Source organism: Macrobrachium nipponense, chromosome 23 (genome assembly GCF_015104395.2).
Source record: "Macrobrachium nipponense isolate FS-2020 chromosome 23, ASM1510439v2, whole genome shotgun sequence".
Classification (NCBI taxonomy): Eukaryota; Metazoa; Arthropoda; class Malacostraca; order Decapoda; family Palaemonidae; genus Macrobrachium; species Macrobrachium nipponense.
This window is the reverse complement of record NC_061090.1, coordinates 45,823,088-45,842,379: the sequence shown is the minus strand read 5'-3', so window position 1 is coordinate 45,842,379 and position 19,292 is coordinate 45,823,088. Positions and strand designations below refer to the sequence as shown.

Genomic DNA, 19,292 nt, shown 5'->3' with positions numbered 1-19,292 from the left:
GTTTTCACATTTACCAGAGATTGATGGCTGTTACAGAAAAGGTAATCAAGTCACTCCTTACGTGTCCTATTTTATGTCTTATTAGACAACCCTTTGCGGTACCTAACCGTGGCCCAAAACCGAAATTTTACGTTTTTAAAATACACACACACACACACACACACACACACACACACACACACACACACACACACACACACACACATATATATATATATATATATATATATATATATATATATATATATATATATATATATATATTATATATATGCTATGTATATATAGTGTGTGTATGTAAATATACTTATATATAGAATATTTCCTTATTTATCGTTATGACCAAATATCCATTCGAATTAAAAGTTGTATCATCAAAGTGATGAAAAGTAATAAAGCGACAGGCTTGTGTTACAGATTATTTCGTGATTCCTAAAACAAATTACGAGTTGCGTCAGGAAAATCTATTCATTATATGCTGCATTGTAAACTTTCATGAAAGACAGGTAAAAGAATGTAGTAGGAAATATAAATACTGGGAAAATTAGCGATTACAAGGGTATCCATGGATCGCATTCGGTCATGTTCCAAGAAGCAAGACACTACTATGACTTTAGAGTCCTTGGCAAACGACAACTTCGCTCCACTTCTGATATTTGAGCCTGCGGTGCGGAATTTCGTATGTAACATCGTGCTGGCTGCGGGGCGGTAGACGCTTGAGATTTCCGTAGATCGTTGTCAATCCGTTGGTCAAGTCATAATAAACCCGGACTCCTGCAAGGTAAGTAACTGGAACTCTACTATATTAGTGCTAATATTTTATATTTGCTCTGGGGATTTTCGAATTTGCTCCGTGCTTAGTCTCGTACAAATCTTTGGCCGTCAGTTCAACTATTCCTTTCGGCGTTTACCTATAATCTGCCGTGAGTAAGCGCCCGAAATTTACGAGAATTTTAGAGTAAGTTACACACAGCTCTAAAGCTTTTTCTTTTCCAGGATGTTTTGGGTATGAGTTTGACTTTTGAGTTCCTGTTCTAACGGGGAAACTTCACGCATGGTAAAGCTTCTGCTGCTCTTTAGCATCAGGTATGTAGGGGGTATTTTTTTTCGACAGTTTTAATATTGTCAATATTTGTAAGAAATTTGTCTTTAATCTTATTTGTTTTCAAATTTCCTTTTGTCATAAATCTACTTTATTTGTATATACTGTTCTTGAATAGTATATACAAATATACCTTATCCTCCACCCCTTTAGGGGCGGCGCCCCTAGAGGGGTGGGGGAGCCCCCTTGTTCTGCATAGTTGGTCTTAAGGCCTACTATGCAGATACTTGGGTGGTGTTTTTTTTTAGCCAAAGAATCAATCTAATCAAACCCTTTCTTTCAGGTGGTAAATACAGACTTAATCTATTGCTTAGTTTTCTTGCAAATTCAAAAAGGTGTTGTGTTGAAATGTGCTTTGCTACCTCTCACTCGGTTAAGTTGGCAGGAGCTGCCGATGGTTTGAGAAAATTAATGTTTATGCCATCAACGACAATATTCAGGATTATTACAAATTTAGTATATGTAGGTCTGCTGTCTTGGTATGTTTTACTTTAGAATTTGTTTCATAGCAATGGACTGTTTGTGGTTGTTAAAGTATTATTTTGGCAATATATTAATAAGGTTTTGCCCGGATTAAAGTTTTTAAGTTAAGTTGGTGTTACTTTTATATTTTTAGAGGATTCGAACTAGGTATTTTTTTCTAGAAACCGGAAGTTTCTGGTATTAAGGGTTATAGGAAGCTCCCTAAATGTACATGTCATTTATTATAATAGGCCTTGCTTACCCAATAGCTAATCTCTCGAAAATAATCAAAACCATGTATGTTTATGGATTTTATGGATTTCTGCCATCAGCAGATGTTTTGAGTTTTTATATTTGTCAGTAACTCGGTTAGGAACTTTCAGCTCCAGTAAACAGACAGCACTAAAACTGTATAGTTGAAAGAAAGTTAAGTTTATACCTAGGATATTTTTAATCGAATAATTGTTTACTTTGAGTGGGGTGCAGTCAAGTTTGTCAGTTATGCTGATTAGTTTTGATGTTTTATGTCAAAGGACAAGAACTCGTTCCTAGGAACTGATATCGGGCAACTAGTACTAGGGCAACTGATTGATATAAACCTTGCCTATCATAGTTAACCCCTAACAGGTATAATTGTCTTCACGTAAAATAAACTTCAAAATTATTATTGATAGGGTAAACATAATTGATAAGGTAAGTTTTCAGTTTAAAGTCTTAACAGTGATCACTTAACGTTATTGACTGGCATCCCTTGAATTTCATAGTTCATGCTAATAACTGTTCGTCCAGCAAACAACTCCCTGTCGTCATAGCCTTTAAATGAAAGTATTTTTTATTTTGCACTTGTGGTGAAGTCAGTTGGTTTTACACTTTTTAAAAACTTCTCTAGCCCTCAAATGTCATATGTAAGATCTCGGCGAGGAGCTAATAACCTTGTCTGATAACTTATGTATAAAATTTTCACAGAATGTAGATAAATCAAGATAAGCATGGTGTGCAGTATAGGCATGCAGAGCTCTTGTTCAGACGATGGCTGTGGAGGACCCATATAACACAGATGAAGTATTGTCTACAACTAGAGTTTTACAGCGCTCTCATTTTACCAGTGACTGATGTTATTGCATACGAAGAACTGTCCGACGGGGGTAGTTTGCCTCAAGAATTTGTGTGCTATTTAGAAATGACTTGCATAAGACCCGACCGAGGAAGAGGCGCTAGAAGACTGTCGTCTGGCTCCAGTACTTTCAATTATCTGGAATATTTCAGAGATGACTTAAACTGGCATGACTAGAACTAATACTAGCCTTGAAGGTTTTCATATTGCCTTACAAAATTCAAACTTCATGCCAGCATCCGAATATCTGGAAATCGATTATTAGAGCTGGAGGCGCTTTTGGCTCGGAAGAAAATTGATTTGGAACTGGGAGTGCAAGTAACTGCAATACAGGTTTACTAAAGAGTGCAACCTAAGTTTAAAACTTACTTGAAAAGTACGAGACTCGCCAGAGAATGTGTCTTAAAAGCTGTGGCATATAGTTGGCACCAAGTTTCAGAATGTCTTGGCAAATTCTTTTGGTATTGACAGGCTTTAATGTTTTTGGTTTCTCTTGTCACCCCAAAAATAAAGTTCTTAATATTTGTTGCTTATTTCTTTAATTCTTTCAAAATTAGTAATTCTTATACCAGGGATCAGTTGTCCTAGCTTATCAGTTGTCCTAGCTTATCAGTTGTCCTAGCTTATCAGCTGTCCTAGCTTATCAGCTGTCCTAGCTTATCAGCTGTCCTAGCTTATCAGTTGTCCTAGATATCAGTTGTCCTGGCTCGACTTCTGATACTGTTAGGTTACTCGCATCATAAGCGGTGTATTTTTTTATTCTATCCGGTAACAGTTGTATGCTACTGTGAATACAGGCACAATGAGTTGTACTCTGAATACAGGCACAATGGGTTTTACTCTGAATACAGGCACGATGAGTTTTACTCTTGAAGACAGGCACAATGAGTTTTACTCTGAATACAGGCTCAGTGCGTTTCTCTTCAATTAGTTTTACAATGTGAATACAAGGATACAGAGTTTGTTACGCTATGAACAAAGTAAGTGCTTAATGGCCTTTGCTGCCCCAGTGCTTGGTGTTACACCCAAACTTTATAAAACCAACCAACCAATCTATGAATAAAGGCACAACGAGTTATACTCTGCATACAGTAATAATGAGCACAGGCAGAGTTTTACTCATAAACACAGGCAATTGGTTTGTTACTCATAAACTCAGGCAATTGGTTTGTTACTCATAAACGCAGGCAATGAGTTTATTCCTAAATCCTGGTATTAAGTTTTACCCATCAACACAGGCAATTGGTTTGTTACTCATAAACCCTTGTATTGAGTTTATCCATCAACCCAGTCAATGAGTGTTACTCATAAACCCAGGCAATGGGTTAGTTACTCATAAACCCAGGCAATGGGTTAGTTACTCATAAACCCAGGCAATGGGTTAGTTACTCATAAACCCAGGCAATGGGTTGGTTACTCATAAACCCAGGCAATGGGTTGGTTACTCATAACCCCAGGCAATGGGTTGGTTACTCATAACCCCAGGCAATGGGTTGGTTACTCATAACCCCAGGCAATGGGTTGGTTACTCATAACCCCAGGCAATGGGTTGGTTACTCATAACCCCAGGCAATGGGTTAGTTACTCATAACCCCAGGCAATGGGTTAGTTACTCATAACCCCAGGCAATGGGTTAGTTACTCATAAACGCAGGCAATGGGTTTGTTCCTCAACACTGGCAATGAGTTTGACTCTAAATGCAGGCAATGAGTTTATGACTCATAAATGCAGGCAATGAGTTTATTATTCATGAATGCAGGTAATGAGTTTATTACTCATAAACGCAGGCAATGAGTTTATTACTCATAAATGCAGGCAATGAGTTTGGAAGTTACTCTTGAATACTGGCAATAGTTTTGTGATGTCATCCATGAACGTGGGCAAGGAATTTATTTCCATGAACCCTGTCAAATAAGAGTTCAGCTATCTGTGAACACAGTGAGTAAATGGTACCATCAGCACAATGATTATGATACTCTTTATAATCACAAGGTACCGAGACATTTACTAGTTCCTTGAATAAGGGCAGTGCTTTGTTTGGCTCTTCATAACATAAGCGGGAACTGTGATACAACTTTGAACAGTGCATTGTGGAACTGTTCGTGAAAACGCCGAGCTTGGATGCTTTCCATAATTAAGGTTTGACTTTCCAGTGGTATCCATCAACAAGGATTATAGTTTGTGAAATACTAATTTTCATAGATAATGTGGATGTGAAGATGTTATCATCTGAGTTGGATGCAATTGTTGTACCCATTAATTTAGTAAATACGATGCTGTAATGATCGTCAGTGTTCGCCAAGCTATCCATGGCAATCAAGTGTTTGATCGTATTTGCTATATAGCACCTGAAATGTTTAAAGGTCATCAGGCAGTTAAGAATGTACCAATTTACATTTTGAAAATCACTATGGTAAGGAAAAAACAGCATGCTAAGGTGGGACCTGCTGTCTTTTTAATTAGTGGCAAAATTGATCTATGATGTAATAATATCCTCCCTAACAAGAGCTTACGTTACACAACTTCGTCGCTTGATTTTAAAGTTCAGCGGTTTCTTGAACTTTTACCTGTATTCTGGAAAGATCAATGGTATCTTTTTAATAATACGACTTTTATCATAGTATGGGGTTATTTTCATTTTGATTTTGGCGATTATCAATAGTAAATCATCCAAGCATTGATATAGACATTTTTAGTGTTTTCAACGTATAGTAAAAATTATAACTTTAAATGGCGACAGAAGCAGAGTAATATTGTAAAGTATAAATGTTGTTATACAGCCTTAATGCATAATTATGGGACAAAAAGGCCGAGGTAACTTGACTGCTGATTATTTCTAGTTTTCAGTTAGCAATAACCATCTTTTTTGGGGACTGATTGGAGAAACGTAAATCATGGTTTTATACGCTGCCAATCCTTAAGTTTAAGAGGCCGTAGACTATTTCAAGAAATATTAGTTATATTGACAGTAATTGCCGTAAGAACATTTTCTGCTGCCGTTTTTTTCTTCTGTTGCAGGTCACAACTCACTGGAGGAACCATAATTCAAGAAAATGTGCTGACATGGGGCAGATTTGCGAACCTTTCATTGTTAGGCTGATATTTCTAGGGATCCAAGATGTCAAGACGATAGATGTAGGCTTCTATTAACTTAAATTCTTAAACTTTTAATACTGGGCTTTTCATTAAAATCCTTTTAGGTTTGTATGTTAGGTTGCTCATATTCTGCGTTCGCAAACCTACCATTTGGCAATGTAATATAACTTTATAAAAAATGAAATAATGGGTCTTTAGTTTCCAATTCTTGACTACTTCCTTGGTATTTTTATAAGGGAAAACAATATGTGGAATCTGGTTTATCATCCATATAATTACAGATGTGGAAGAAAAAATTACTTAATTCAGAAATATACCAGACTGTTTAACAGTGTTCACATGTGAATGGAAAAACATGTGAAAGGCTTATTTCAAATTTTAAACATAAGCTAATTAATGTAGGCCTCCCTCATGGAAGCCACCCTCACGGTATTGTTGGAAACTATTTGTTCAACACTTATTGTGGAAATGTGTTTTGGGTATTGGTTGTGACGATTCAAATGCCATAGCTAATTTGTGGGATAACAAGCTAGAATCTGACTCCATGCTAAAAAAAAAAAAAAAAAAAAAAAAAAAAAAAAAAAAAAAAAAAAAAAAAAAAAAAAAAAAAAAAAAAAAAAAAAAAAAAAAAAAAAAAAAAAAAAAAAAAAAAGAAAAAAAAAAAAAAAAAAAAAAAAAAAAAAAAAAAAAAAAAAAAAAAAAAAAAAAAAAAAAAAGTACCAGGAGCGCCGTTAAATGTATTGTTACACATGTATTGGGAGCAAAAAAATTGTTAATTACGTAATTTTACTGCTTTAGAACAATGTGTAAATAGTAGATAAAACTTAAATATCAAACTATTTGTTCCAAGGAACTAGAACAAAGAAATGATTTCCGCTCATTGGTATGAAAATTTGATAATGTGATGGTCAGCCACACTTCCATGGAAGTGCTTAAGCTATGGCCCCATCTAGGATTTAACGCAGATGGGAAGAATTGTAAGTTATAGATTATAAAAATAAAATTCTGAATAACTGAAGTTAAATTTGCTGAAAGTATTGCGCGACGTTTTTAATGGAGGAAGGGGGAGAGTGGAGGTCGTTTGACAAACGAAGTCTAAAGCGCCTCAGTTGCGTGGTTGGTTTGGTGTTGGCGTCCCACCTCTGTGGTCGCGAGTTAGATTCTCTGCCATTTCATTGAGCAGTGAGAGATGCGTATTTCTGGTGATGGAAGTACACTCTCGACGTGGTTCGGAAGTTACGTAAAGCCGTTGGTCCCCTTGCTGAATAACCACTGGTACCATGCAACGTAAAAACACCATACAAACAAAACAAACTAGTCTGGTTGACCACACGAAGCTTTGAGATGTAAAGTTTCTTTTACCAAAAACATTTAATAATTTTTTAACGATTTCCGTTTAATAGGTCACTTCGATTCTGAATCTCATAGATCCCAGCACTTTGCTTTTTGCCTAAATTTCATATTCCATTCAATTTCAAACGTCACCAGTATAGGGGAAGTTTTATTCATTATGTTCTTCGTCCTCTTCCGAGTCTTCAACTGAGGGTTATGGAACTTCGGCCTTCACGATTTTTGATGCCGGAAGGGCTTTGTACCAGGGGTGTACTACTTCTGGAATCACAAACTTATTGCATAGATTGATCAGATTGTTGTTCTAGTCCTTACTATTCCATTATATACGTGGGAGAGCTTGTTTTGCTTTGCTGGCCAACCAAGTCCTGAGACATGAAGCTTCATGAATGTGTCTGTATAGTTATAGCAATACATAATTATCCTTGGTCGACCGTACTCGAACTTGAAGCTTTTAATATAAGCCAGTTGATAATATTGCCATCCTCATCATAGCGTTTGTTTTTATCAGTTTTTGCAAGCTGCTTGAATTTAAAATCTTGATAATTTAGATTTTTAAAACAGTAGGGATTTCGACGCCTGGCGCGACGAAATATAGATATCCAGTGTAGCATGGTGTAGACAGGTGTACACTTTTTCTCGTGTTCTATTACAGCATGCAGTGACCCTCATTCCATGCCTGAGTGACCACACTCCAAGAAGTTATGGGGATTATCTTGAGTTTAGTTTTCTATGCAGCATACAGGAACCTAATACCTGCGATGATCTAATTTCTGTTTTGGCCACAGCATGTATCGGAAATGAGTGATACTTCAGTCACATTTGGAGGCAACTGACACAGCCAAACATGCAAACATGTTCCGATCTCCATGCTACCCCCTACCACCTTCCACCTCTGACCAGCAATAACAAAATGCATCATTCGGTGTTGTTGCACTATACATACAGAGGTTATAAGCACTTAACTCCTACTGTAGTACATAAGTGAAACTGAACTGCTTGGAATTTGACGAACACTGCATATCAAAAGTAGCAGAAACAAAATAATATTCATTGGTTTCTCCTTCCTGATCTTCAGTTTTGGCCCTCTGGGCTTCTTCTTTTCGCTTAAGACGCTGGACAGATTCTTCCTGAAATGTTTTCCTTTTCCTTTTCCTATGAGCTGCTTATTCTTGGTACACTTGAGAGACAGTGCTGTAATGGTGATTTTGCACCGGATGGGATGTTTCACATTTTCTTTTATAGTCTGTACATTTTACTTATGGATAAACACTGATCCTGGTATCTACGACAAGTGTCAATATGAATTAAGCACGTACTTCTAAATGTTATATCAAATTACCAATATATTAAAAAAAAATAATTGCAAAGTTACTACATAATCATGTCCAACAAAACTGGCTAAAAAGGACATAGCTATTTGTATGTAACAACCCTTCCCCAACCAGAACTGGTTAAATGGACATCTCGAGTTCCTCTTAGAAATAAACTTTGGAGTAATGGACTTACAGTTGATGACCTTTAAACTGACACTTCTAATAAGATTTACGCATAAAGACTTCTGATAGACATAGCCCATGGAACAAGAATAATTTTGGTGGACATAACCGCTTCTGGTTGTCAGCGCTTGATATCTTCCTTTGCCCCTCTCCCAACAACTGTTTCATAATGCAACTGCAAATATTTTCTCATGTTACACCTTTCAAACCTTATTACTGACTGTCAATATTCGTTTCAGCGCTGAATGACCTCATAGGTGCCAACGCTTTGCCTTGGGCCTACATTCTATATCCCAATTCCAATTCAACAGCATAAAACAATAAATGAGTGAACAGCAATATACGTGATTGTGCATGACACTTGGGAATGATGGTTTGTGTTTAGAGTTTAGGGAATGAAAACTTCTGGTAGGGAGCCGTGTGACCTCAAGGGATTGTGCTGTCAGTACACCTCACGTGGGGCACTGTGGGCGTTACCTGTTCTTTGCAGCCCGTAGCTGCAACCTCTCTCTTTTACTGTGCCTCCGTTCGTATTCAATTTGACTTTCCACCCTCTTTACAAGTTGTTTCCTACTGCAACACCTTTCAAAGCTTCTTATTGACTCAATTGCTCTTTCAGCGCTGAATGACCTCGTAGGTCCCAGGGCTTGGGGATACAAAGGAAGAGGTAAGGCGCAAGGCTTTACTCATACGTGTGTGTATGTATATATATATATATATATATATATATATATATATATGTGTGTGTGTGTGTGTGTATGTAATATATACATTATATATATATATATAATGTAATATATACATACACACACACACACACACACACACACATATAGTATAGTATATAACAGCCACGTGCATGGTATTAGCTAATCGCTGATGTGTAAAACACCATGAACAGAGTGCATAAAATTTTAACCTATGTAAACATGCTGTATAAAACAAGTATTGGAAAGCCCTGTGAATACAAATAATATATTGGAGGTCTGGGGATACAAAGGAAGAGGTGGAAGGACGCAAGGCTTTACTCATAAGTTGTATATAGAATAGATGAGGATATTATATATATATATATATTTATATGGTTATATGGTATAAGTATACTATGTAGATATAGATATATATATAGATGTATACGGATAGAAGAGATACATATACTAGAATATTATATAAGGGGATCAATAATACATACATATTATATATATATATATATGTATAGATAAGATATATATGTATATATATAGATATATATATATATATATAATATATATGTATATATTTATGTATATATACAGATATATCTAGAATAGTATATATATATATATAGTATATATATATAGTATATATATATATATATATATATATATATATATATACATAATTCAGATATATTATGTATTATATATATATATATATATAGATATATATATACTATATATACCGTATAAACATATCCATTATTATATATCTATCTATATATATATATATATATATATATAGATTAAAATATATATTATACATATATATATATATATATTGTTATATATACATAGATACATATATATATATATATATATATTATAATATATATCTCGTATATATCTAAACCCTATACCTATCACATATACATATATATATATCTCTATATAATATTATATATATATATCTAATAATATAAAAATATTTATTATACTACATATATCAAATATATATATATATGTTATATTATAGTATATATATATATGTATATATATATTATATATACATATCATATCTGAATAATTTATCACCATCGAACCGTGATCCATTTATTTATATTCAATTCAAGCTACAAATGTCCTTTAATATCTAAATTCACTTTACCTCCCATTTATTACCGAAGGGAATTTTTTAGTTGATAATAATTTCGTCCCCCCATGGGATCGAACCACCGTCCAAGTGGACGGGGACGAAATCAGGACAGTCAGTGACGCTATCCAATCAGCCAACAGAGACGCTATAAGTTCATATCGATTCTGACCTTACAAATCAACCCTCGATCTCGGTGCATTCGTAATTAGAATCGATATGAAACCCAGTCTACCATGTTAGCCAATTCGAGCGTTTGACAGCACGTAGCCTTTTTGTATGAATAATATAAATATATCAACAGCAACGTTGAAACTGGGGATACGAATATAGAAAGAAACTCTAACACAACAAAGGTTTATTTACAAGCTTACTAACAAAGGTAAATGCAGAATGGTATCTCCTATTTACATAAAAAGATAGAATCTTACACTGCATGAACTGGGGGAACAGTGAGGTAATAGGAATACTTGCTAAACGGTTTAGTGACTCGAAGCAGTGGCTTCACAAAAGGAGAACGGCGAAAGCGGACGTCCTCTTGACTCCGTATTGCAGGAACTAGTCTAATGGTAAGGCAGGAAATCCCCCCTTTTCTTCTCCGAAGTCTGTTCAACGTAGAGACAACTCGGCCGTCCACACCTGAAGACGACTAGACCAATATCCAACCAACTCTCGAACAACTCTTCTTTTGATTGATACTTCGTCGGTTCCTTTTTCTCGTATCTCACGGAAGATCTCTGCTGCTGCTGATCTCTCACTGATAATCTGATCTGTGGCTCTGTGACTAACTGGTGATCCCTCTCTTTTACGATCTCTCTCTCTTCTACGATCACTGTTTGCTCCTACTTCCTCCATTGTATTTATACGGCATCCTGGGGGCGGAGCCTACGGCAAGCGTCACAGGTTCCCGAGTTTGCTAGAATTTCTTAGATGAACCTAGACGAGGTATTGCATCAGAAAATCGCGGCGTTTCTCACGTAACATTGGCGCATTTTTGCGCTCCACAACACGCCCGACGATTCCAGAACAACCAAGAAGATAGGCGCCTCCAACACGGGTGTGAAAGCCTCCTTACTGCCGAACTTCTCGAAAATGCGTTCTCCTTTCCTTTAACTTCTTCTGCTATGAAGCAATTATCATCACACTAAAAGCCTCATCCAGCGCCATCTAACTATTGCTAAACAAGCAAATATTGAAATATTGTATATGTAAAATCCATGATAGGTAATTTAAGTTAACTTGTACTCTGAATTTTCTGACTAGAGCAGTCTAGTTTACCCAACCAAAGTATAAAGTTTATTGATTTTTATATAGTGTTAAGAGCTGTTTTATAAATATAAAAATATTCATTCTTGAGTGTGTTTTTTTTTCCGTTGGTGTTGCATCATATGTCTGCAGTAAGCTGGTGAATAATAGAATTTAAGAACAGAAGTGACAGTAAGAGAAGGGCCATTGAGGGTACAGTTCACATTCCTTGGAAGAGTGTTTTAAATCTGGAAATGGGAATATGAGGAACGTGACAGTGGGGGCCTGACCGGGATCTGTGCTAATTGTGATCCATTGTGATTGGAAGTGATATTGGATTGTCTAAGTGCCCAATTGTCCAATTATTATTAAGTTTATTGTAATTTCTTTTGTGCTGTGAAGAACATTAAAACATAATTAGACCCCCCTTAAACTGACACCATTGTATTGTTGTCCTGTATTACTGGCTACTGTAGATGAATGATTGTGGCATCAGCGGAGGAAGGACCACATACAGCAATTGGCTAAGCCAGGCTCATCAACTTGTCATAATCAGGTATTTAAGCTGTGCTAAATATCTCAAGTGTACACTAGAATACTAGAGAGATACGAACTCATTTAAGTATTATCTTTTATGAGGAACCATGGCTTCTTTTGGCCATTCTAGTATTGTTCTGGGTCACTTCGATAGGCTTTTGAAAGCCATAAAAGCAAACCAGCCTTCATTTCTCTTGATATTTAGGGAAGTTCTTCACTAGGGAGTAGCTAACCCTCATCAAATTTCCTAGTAGATATCACACATCTGATTACTTAATCATACTGTTGAATGTTTGCATTGTTGATTGTGTATATTAAACTGTTGTTATTACATAAGTGTTTAGAGAATAGGTATTAATATTAGTTGCCAATATGTCATTTAATACTGAAGACTTTGCAGCAGACCCTAAAGAACATTTAGGATCATTAAAGTAGGCTAAATGGCAGAGCTACTGGTACTTGCGGCAGATCATGATGTTGCTGTTCCTAGGTGCAGTTAAGAAGGAGAGTCTTGGACTTATATTGACGAAGTTAGTTGATAAGGATTATATATCTGATAAAGAGGCCAAAAAGGTATGGCCTTTAGCATTAGAGAAAGCTCCTCAACCCACTGTTGAAACATTAAAGGTAATTATTGAGTGAGAGAAAGCAAAGGCTGAAGCTGAAATAGCTAAAGAAAGGGCTTCACTAGAGTTCCTGAAAGAAAGAGAGAGAACAAAAGTTGAAGTAAAAAAGATTCGACTAGAAAGCTTAAGACATGCAGAACAGATTCATCTTGAGAATTTAGAAATTGAGAAAGAAATTGAAAATAAGAAGAAACTGGAACTAGAACGACAATTGGTAGAAATAAGGTTAAGTGAAAGGAAAGCAGAGAGATTTTCCAGAGCCATTTGACTTGATTAAAGCGAGGAAATTGATTCCAATCTTTAATGAACAAGACCCAGAGAACTTCTTCTCCATTTTTGAAAATACCGCAACTTCATTGAAATGGCCTAAGACTGAATGGGTGTTACTAATTAGGACTTCCTTTAAAGGTAAGCCAGCTTCTATTTGTGCTCAAATGATTACGGAAAGAAATTATGAAACCTTAAAGAAAGCAGTGTTTGATGCATACAGTATTACTCCAGAGGGTTTTAGGCAAAACTTCAGAAATTCAAGTAAGGGAGTTGGGCAAACTTTCTTGGGATTTTTTACTTTAAAAGTTAAACAGTTTCAGAAATGGATTGATAAAGAAAATGTAACTTTTTTGAAAATTAGAAAATCTTAAAGAACTAATTGTTTTGGAAGAGTTTCTTCGGAAAATTCCAGCTAACATATTAATGTACATAAAAGAACGACAAGAAAAGGATCCTAAGAAAGCAGCAATATTGGCAGATGAGTATTTCCTTATTCACAAGACAAAAAGGGTAAATACGATCTCAGGTCAGTCTAATAAAGATAATGTAGAAATTTACTGTACTTTTTGCAGGACTATAGGTCATTTGATCCACGACTGTGATAAACCTCAATGCAGAGTGGCTCAATCTCGGCAAAAAGCAAAAGCTTTAGAGAATTCTCCTCTCAGACACACTTTTCCAAATCCAGGACCACAGGCCTCTAGCACAATTTCGCATGGAGGTAAGAAAGTTATGCATTGCATAGAAAGTGAGAAAGATTTTGATATCTTTAAATGCAAAGGAATGATTGGGGACGAAACAGTTACTATGTTGCGTTATACTGCATCATTACAAACTTTCATCAGCCCAAAACTTCAACGATTAGCAAAGGCAACAGGCAGGTATGTAGCAGTCTCAGATTTGACACATGAAACGGTATTTCCATTGGTAACTATTCAAATGAAATGTCCTTATTATGACGGATCAGTAGAAGTGGCATTAAATGAAAAGGAATTTCCATGCAGGGATATTGATGTGTTGATTGGCAATGACTTGGCCCATGGAAAAGTTTTTAGCAATTTACTAATCGCCTCTCCTGAGGTTTAATAAAAAAGAACCAATGTCAGGTTGTAACCAGGTCTACAAGCAAAAACTACAACTTCTAATAATCCCCGAACCTTAACTTTTTTCAAATTCTGTTTCTAAACAGGTTGAAAATGCCATTAAACTACTGGATGTCAATCCTAATAAATTTGCTGATAACCAACTTAATGATGAATCATTACAGTCATTATTTGGGAAGGTTATCGACCAGCCAGAGAAGGATCAGAAGTCTCCTTACTTTTATAATGAAAGAGGGATTCTTCTAAGACATTTTCGTTCTCCCAAACTGCATTATGAAGATGATTGGGGGGACAAACATCAACTCGTGGTTCCAAAGTCGCACCGTGAAGTCCTTCTAGAGATCGCACACTCAGCGGATAGTCACTTGGGAAACACCAAAACTTATCAATGATTGGCAGAAGATTTTTATTTGGTTAGGTATGAAAAAAGATGTAAGAAACTTTGTGAATGTTTGCTCAACGTGTCAACTGGTAGGTAAACCAAATCAGTCTGTTCCTCCTGGACCATTAATACCAGTTACTGTACCAAAGGTTCCTTTTGATAAAGTAATTATAGACTGTGTAGGACCCTTAAATAGAACAAGTAAAGGTAATGAGTATATATTGTCTATACTATGTCCCACTACTAGGTTCCCTATTGCAATTCCAATACGTAATATAGCAGCAAAAACTATTGTGAAACAATTTTTATACGTTTTTACTGTCTTTGGTTTTCCAACTGAGATACAGTGTGATCGTGGAACAAATTTTACCAGTAAGGTTTTTAGAGACACTTTACAACTATTTAAGATTAATCATGTTCTGGCCTCAGCTTATCATCCTCAGACAAATGGAGCCCTAGAGCGTTTTCATCAGACAATGAAAGCTTTAATCAGGAAGTATATCTTCGAAACGGAAAAGGACTGGGATGAAGATTTAGACCTATCAATGTATATACTGCGCAGTGTTTGCAATGAATCTACTAATATCAGTGCTTTTGAACTTATGTTTGGACGAAGACCACACACCATACTCACCACCATTAAGGAAAGAATTCTTCAGAATGGTAGACTGGGAGAGGTATTTGATGCTTCGAAATACCTAGCTTCACTGAATCAGAGCTTGAGCAAGCTTCATCAATTTGCTTATACTAAGCTACAAAACACACAGGAAGGTATGAAACGCCTGTATGACAAGAAAGCTAAGGTAAGAATTTTTTATGTTGGCGATGAGGTATTAGTATATCATCCCAAACCTGGTAATTCCTTATGTGAGAAATTCATGGGACCATACGCAATTACTAAACGAATTTCTAAAGTTAACTACATCATTAAAACACCTGATAAAAGACAATCTTCTCGGGTAGTCCACATAAATCTTCTGAAACCTTTTGTAAGATCACCATCAAATAATGTATGTAACCTTGCCGTTGTACAATTTGAACCTGTTGTTGAATCTGATAATGATCCTATTGCAGAACAGTCCTTATTGGATGAAATTGTGATGTCTTGGAAGGATTCAGAGAACTCTCAAATCCTACAGTCCCTTCCTTCCTACCTGGATCTTGAGGCAGATGACAAAAAGAAACAAATGGTGGAACTTATTCAGCAATATAAAGATCTGTGTTCGGATACTCCTGGAAAATGTACAGTTGGGAAACATGATGTTGCTATTCAGACTGATGTACAACCAATACGACAATCCTACTACAGAGTTTCTAAGGACAAACTGGCTATTCTGAAGGAGGAAGTGAATTATCTAATAGCAAATGACCTGGTTTCACCCAGTTCCTCTCCATGGGCCTCTCCATGCTTGGTGAAAAAACCCAATGTTAAATATCGGATGTACACCGATTATAGGAAAGTAAACGTAGTTACTCTCAAAGACTTTTATCCTTTACGTAGAATAGTAGGTATCATAGATTCAATTAGTGATGCTAAATACTTACCACAGATAGACCTTATGAAAGGATATTATCAAATTGAACTATCAGAGAGAGCAAAAGATATTTCGAGTTTTATAGTACCTTTTGGACTCTTTTCATATAAGGTCATGCCATTTGGAATGTGTAATGCCCCGTCTACTTTCCAGAAGATGATCCAGACAGTGATTCAAGGACTTGAAGGTGTATATACATATTTAGATGACATTGTTATTGCAACCTCCTCTTGGGAAAAACATCTCCAACTTTTGGAAGAGGTATTTAAAAGATTAAGAGCAGCTAATATTACCATAAATCTTTCAAAGAGTAACTTCTGTAAGCCTACAGTAACTTACTTAGGTCACGAAGTAGGCAGTGGTAAAATATTGCCTAAAGAGGTAAATATAAGATCTATAATGGTAAATCCAACACCCCATGACAAGAAGTCCTTACGTACATTTTTGGGTATGACTGGATACTATAGTAAATTTTGTTCCAAATTATTCTAGCATTACTGGACCATTGTTTGCACTTACTTCAAGTAAGAAAAAATTTGAATGGACTACTCAACATCATCAAATTTTTCACCAACTGAAATTATTAATGTCTTCTTATCCTATTCTTAGGGCACCAGCGTTTGATAAACCTTTTTATCTTCAAGTAGATGCCAGCAATTATGGACATGGTAGCGTGTTACTGCAGAATATTAGCACTGATGATGACACCCTGCCTCCCTTACATAAACTTTTTCCTGTGGCTTACCACTCTGGACGCTTCACAGGATCACAGTTGAACTGGCCTACAATCTGCCATACTTCATTTCAAATCATACATTTAAGGACGGAAAGAAACTATAATATTTTCTGATCATTTACCACGTTGTTTCTTAGAAAAAGCTAGGCTGTCCAATCTAAAATTGCTTAGATGGTCATATATTCTTTCTTCAGCAAATGTAAAAGTAGTGAGAATAACTGGTACAGCTAATATTATTGCTGATGCCATGTCTCGAAGGAAAGAGAATAAAATATGAAAGTATATACTTAAATGGCTAATCAATTGTAAATTTTTCCAACAGATAAGCAGTCTCTAACCTAGGGGGAATATTACGGCATAATAATAAAGACTACTTCTCTTGTTGTACCAACGCCATCTAGCCATCGCTATAAGAATCAACCAGCGCCATCTAGCTAATGGTATAAACCTCAACCAGCGCCATCTAGCTATGGCTAAAAGCCTCATCCAGTGCCATCTAGCTATTGCTAAAAGCCTCATCCAGTGCCATCTAACTATTGCTAAACAAGCAAATATTGTAAATATTGTATAAGTTAAATCCATGATAGGTAATTTAAGTTAACTTGTACTCTGAATTTTCTGACCAAAGTATAAAGTTTATTAATTTTATATTTAGTGTTGAGAGCTGTTTTATAAATATAAAAATATTCATTCGTGAGTGTCTTTTTCGGTTGGTGTTGCATCATTTGTCCGCAGTAAGCTGGTGAATAATAGAAATTAAGAACAGAAGTGACAGTAAGAGAAGGGCCATTGAGGGTACAGTTCACATTCCTTGGAAGAGTGTTTTAAATCTGGAAATGGGAATATGAGGAACGTGACAATATATATATATATATATATATATATATATATATATATATATATATATATATATATATATAGATATATATATATATATATATATATATATAAATATATATATATATATTATATATATATATATATATATATATATATATATATATATATTATATATGGTATAACTGAATCACGAAAGTTAGGAACGTTGGATAAATCCATAAATAAAGATAAATGCCACGAAGGAAAAATAAACGAAGGAGTCTGCAAGATCTTTTTCGACTTTTAAAAGTCCTTACTGAGCAGATACTTGACACAAATAAGAGAAAAGACAATACAAGAAGGTTCGTATAACTGACAGATAGGGATTATAAAGGGATTAGTACCTAGAATCGACACACCTGGAAGATAAGAAACCTTCCCAAACAAGCACAAAACAATAGGTCCAATTAAAGGTTTAAGACAATCATCTCAGATACAATCTCCAGACAATTAAAGGATTATAGGTGACAGCTATTCGGAACTTGGTAAACAAAACCATATTCACAAAACATGACAGACTTACATTACAACAAAATTTAATAACTCTAAGGCAACTGATTTTTATTCTTAAACATGTTACAGATACAAGGGTCTAAATGAAAAAGGCCACGACTAACATTGAAATTACAATGAAAAGTAAGTTGTATTAAAGCAGATTCTAAAAGATTTCATGATAAGACTCTCTTGACCATGCAATTACTGAACTATCAATCCAATTATTCGGTGGTTGTTTTCACTTAAATGGAATGAATAATGCATTAGATTTTTTGCCCAGTTTTTACAGAGTATTTCTGCTGGCTTAGCCTTACTTCTAAGCCTTTGCTGGACTGTCCGAGATAGAATGAGGGACAATCCATACATGGAATTTTATATATTATGTTTGTTGCTTTCTCTGGGGCCATTTTTTTATTAACATTCTTTTCAGTGTGTTATTATAGGAAAAAACAGGTTGACATTAAAGCTTTTAACAATGGTTTAATGGTTTCAAATCCGTTAAAATAAGGCAAACTGAGAATGTTCTTAGAATTTTCTTTCTGTGTGTTATTTACAGTATAAAACTTTTTGTGGGGCTTTATAATTACCAACAAATGTCGAATATATGTGAAGGATAGCTAAAATCTTTCCCATTTTTTTCTTATGTATTCAATTTCTTGATCCAAATATTGAGGACTGACAATTCGCATTGCTCGTAAAAACATAGAGGAAAAAATTGATATTTTTATATTAAGATGGTGGCCTGAGAAGAAATGAACATAAGTTAAGTTGTTAGTCGGTTTCCTATAAATACTGAATTTACATTAAAATGATTCTCTATGTATCAAAACGTGTAAGAAAGGGAGGCAATTGTCTTTTTCTAATTCTAGAGTAAACTTAATCGATGGTACCTGGTTATTTAATTTAGAGAGTAAATCATTTACATAAATACCGACAGGAAGAACAGCTAAACTATCATCAACGTAACGATACCACTACAGGAATATGAATGATATGGGTAAGTAGCGTTTTTC

At 35.3% G+C, this 19,292-nt stretch overlaps 1 long non-coding RNA gene across 1 annotated transcript; it reads left to right on the top strand.

Annotated features, from left to right (window-relative positions):
- Positions 1-665: 665 nt before the first annotated feature.
- On the top strand, positions 666-2,955 carry LOC135196428 (uncharacterized). Its single transcript, XR_010310410.1, has 3 exons — positions 666-781; positions 997-1,086; positions 2,531-2,955. It is a non-coding gene; the product is annotated as an uncharacterized LOC135196428 (long non-coding RNA).
- Positions 2,956-19,292: the final 16,337 nt, after the last annotated feature.